Genomic DNA, 4160 nt, shown 5'->3' with positions numbered 1-4160 from the left:
TAACGAGTCACTGATTTCTCTTATTCTTAGCTCTACTCTTTTGCTTTAGTCTCCCTCTTTTTTTTCTGTTTCATTATTCTCCATAAGTTGGTCCTCTATATCTCTGATTCTCTGTTCTGCCTCATCCATCCTTGCTTCCGTGGCATCCATTCAAGATTGCAGCTCATTTATAGCATTTTTAAAATTTCATCCTGACTAGCTTTTATGTCTCTTATCTCTGTAGAGAAGGATTCTAATCTATTGTTGACCCAGCTAGTATCTTATTATTGTGATTCTAAATTCTGATTCAGATATCTTGCTTGTATCTATGTTGGTTAAATCCCTGGCTGTCGTTACTTCCTGCATTTTCTTTTGGGGTGAATTCCTTTGTTTTGTATTTTGAAGGAAGAAAAGTAATTAAAAAGTTAAAAATTTTTAATTGAAAAATTGAAAACACACACACACACAAATCAAAAAAAATATGCTAGATCCTAGGTGTGTTTTGGTCTGGTTATTGAAAATAACTTGATTAGAGAAAAGAGGAGAAAAAATTAAAATTAAACACACACACACAGAAAATCAAGTAATTGATGCTAGATTCTAATCTGGTTATTGAAGGGAGCTTGATTGATTAGAGAAAAGAGGGTAAATGAAAAGAAAAAAAGATAACATCTGAAAATTTGAGGAAATGAATACAATGAAACAGAAAAACTTGAAATGATGGAAGTAAAATAAAATTTGAAAAATTTACAAAAAAGTAAAAATTTTAGTCGCAAAAATAAAGGAAATATTTTCAATAAAAATGAAAGAAAAGAAACAGAAAAGAAAGAAAAAAGAAAATTGAACAGGTGGACCAGTGAACAGACTGAAATACTATTGATAATTACATTATTTCCCCCTAGATGTCAAACTATGAAGAACTTTATTATCTGTAAACTAAGCATGCAGAGAGGTTTGTGGTGCTCCTGAAGAGCGAGTTTGGCTCAGTTGTACAAGCCTTAGGGTAACGGCTCTGTTCTCCACTAGATGACTCTGCTTAGTTTATGGGGGTGGATTGTTGTGGCGCCTGTGTGTATGCACATGCGTGGGCAGGGTGAAAATGGTTTCACCCAGCTAGCCAGTCTAGTATCAGAACTCTGTGTTCTCCCCGACCAGGAATCACTCACCAGTCCTTTGTCTTGGGTCTCCATCCACTCCCCACTTTTACACTTTCCGTGACCACACTGTCAGGTTGCCAGGTGGAACCTCCCTCCTGAGTTTTATCTGTGATGCAGCTGTGCTTCCAAATCCCTCACTTCTGAGGGACTGTGGCTTTGACCTGCTCAGACCCTCTAGGGGAGGGTCTCACCAAGCAATGGCCAGGTGCTAGCTGCACCCAGGAAGGTTCACAGAACCTTGCTGCTGCTGATGTCCAGAGACTATGGCTGCGTGGCAGCCTGCCCCAGAAAAAGTTTACAGGATTGTGTAGCAGTAGCATTTCTGGGATTATGGAAAATCACACATGGTCCAAGGACCTCCTGGACCCACTCTTCTCCTGAGAATTCGGCCTTCCCACCAGAGCACCAGTAGATATTTGAGCTGCAGAGTTTCAGACTCTATGCTCTGCCTGTTTATAGAATCTTAATGGAATTTAAACCCTCTCCTTTCTCCTTTCTCCCTTAGTTCAAGTCCCTGCGGCTGTTTCCACTTTTCCACTTTCTCTCCAGCTGCTTTTTGGGGAATGCTTTTCTTGTACTCTCCTCCTCCACCTCATCTCTGTTCTCCCTCTGCAAGTAAAAACAGCTCCCTGCCTTCTACAGCTCCTCTCTCCCCCAGTTCACCTCTCTATTCTGCATACCCGCTGAGTTCTGTGGTTCAGGCTGTGCAGATTGTTGTGTTAATCCTCAAATTAGTTTTCTAGGTGTGCAGGATGGTTTAATTGTGATCTGGCTGTATTTCATGTACACAAGACACATAAAGACTTCCATACTGTTCTGCCATTTTGGCTCCTCCTCCTCTGTCCCTGACACTTTCTGCAGAGTTTGTTACTCTCCTTTGCCTACCTTCCTCTGTTTCTCTTTCTCCTTGGCCCCCACTCTCCCTTCACTGGTTGGGCCAGGCTGTATCAACTCTGTGAAATATAGAGCTAAGACTCAGGCCTCTTTTCTTTGCAGCATTTTGGGTGACAGAGTAAGAGAGGGAGTTTTCATAACCAGTAGCAGCCTCTGGGATCCCCAGGCTGGCACTGGGAGGGAGCCTGGGGCAGTGATGGCAACAACTTAACCCTGTCAGCTTTTTGGACACATCCACCCCCAGCAGCACCTGAAAGGGGACCAGGCTCAGCAGGGACTAGGTGAGATGGAAGAAGATCGTAAAGCGAATATATGTTTCCTCCTGGCCTGGATCCCTCCTTCTGCTCCACAGCTGCCTCCTTCTCTCTCTTTGTCTTACAACCCCCCTCCCCCACTTCAATGCAGCCCTGTCTTCTTTCTTCCTATGTTGCTTCCTTCACCTTCAACTCTGGCAGGCAGATCTGTCTGTCTATCTGTCTGACTCCAAATATTTTGTGGTCTGAGATTTTCCAAGACTGTGTCTGCTATCAGCTCTTCCTTCTAGCTATCTCTCACCCTGCTTTCCTTCCCTCAGTTTCTGAAGGTCTCTGTTCCCATCACATCTCTATGAGCTTCATCCTGTGCACCTTTTGGTCTCTTCTCATACATCTCCTCCCTTCTGTTTCCTCTGGCTGCCTCTCTCATCTCTGTTCCCTCTCTTGTCATCTCTTCAAGCTCTCTTCCTTTGTTCTCTTATCACTGTGTCTTTCAGCCTCTTCCCCTGTCTCTAGCTCACACTCTGCCTCCTCTTCTCTTCCGTCCTCCCATCACTGAAATTTCAGATACTTCATGTGAAATCACCTGGTTGGGCTCCAACAGCCAGCTCCCCCATACTGTATCCTCTCCCCCAGCAGAGACTCTGCATCCTCTGCATTTACCCAATGCTGAGATAATTCTGTTTCTTACCTTTTTATTTTCTTGGGGCTTTGGTATTTCCCCTAGCCTATCACCCTCTACCCAAGAGGCAAAATGGATAAAGGGAAAAGGATTGTACTTGAGACCAGATGTAAGGATAGACAAAATCTCCCCCTGCACCTACCATTATTTTGCTCAAGCAGATACACATCTGGAAAAATCCAACCTTGAGGCAGGGGAAGACAGCCCAGGAGTTTTGGAATAGACACCAATCAAATACCCAGATGCTCTTCCCCTATTGTTTTGTCATGAGAGCTATCCTTCCTATTACTGCCTGTCTCATTTACCTCTAGGAATTCTGTATTCCTGACAGGGCCACTCATCCACTACCCAGCATAATGCCTGCAGCAGAGAATGTGCTCAATTAGTGCCCTTGGTCCATGCCTACTGGAGATGTATTAGGGCAGGGTCAATGTGATTTGTAGGTCGGTTTTTCTCACTTGGGGGCTCCTCTTCAGATGTAGAGCAGTTCTTTCCGCCCCAACATCAATGCTCTGTCTTAGTATAACTAGTATAGGCTCTGTCCCTTTAGGTATCTTCCACTACCCTTCTCTCCCCTCTCTCCGTCTCCACCCCAAACTTTAAGGAATCTTATCTAAAGTTTAGAGGCATCTCAGCACTATCAAGCAGAAGCAGTATTGCCTCTTTTCCTTAAGATCGATCGTTTCTTGGGCACATCACTTATACATGAAGCCCTGGGTCTCTACATATGCTCTCCCTTCTCTCTCTTTTAGAAGTCTTTTCCCTGTTTGAAGATTAACATTCTAGGAAGGAAGAGGCCCCTTCGTTTGGTCACTGGTTCAGAATATTTGAAGCTCTGTGTTTCGAATGATGTCTAGGGCAGAAGCCTTCTAGGCAGGGACTATATCTTTTCCTTTCCTTCCTCCAGCACAATGCTTAATGCATATTAAGTTAGAATGTACTATGAGTACTGAATCACTGTCTTGGGAAATCCCTCATGGTGGAGCTTAAGCCACTTCCCTTAGTTTTATTCCTGGAGTGATAGGAAATATAGGTGATGGATTGGGAATGGGTGGTGCTGGTAGAGGAACCTAACAGGACATTCTGGAAGAGGTCGTTGGAGGGGTTCTTCTACTTTTGTTTAAAGGATAGCTGAGTGGCTCTTTAGCTAAGTCTGGGACTGGCCTCCAAATCACCACAGGATGGCTCTACCTG

Source organism: Hyaena hyaena, unplaced genomic scaffold (genome assembly GCF_003009895.1).
Source record: "Hyaena hyaena isolate Hyena2069 unplaced genomic scaffold, ASM300989v1 scaffold_1393, whole genome shotgun sequence".
NCBI classification, from domain to species: domain Eukaryota; kingdom Metazoa; phylum Chordata; class Mammalia; order Carnivora; family Hyaenidae; genus Hyaena; species Hyaena hyaena.
This window is presented reverse-complemented; position numbering follows the sequence as displayed.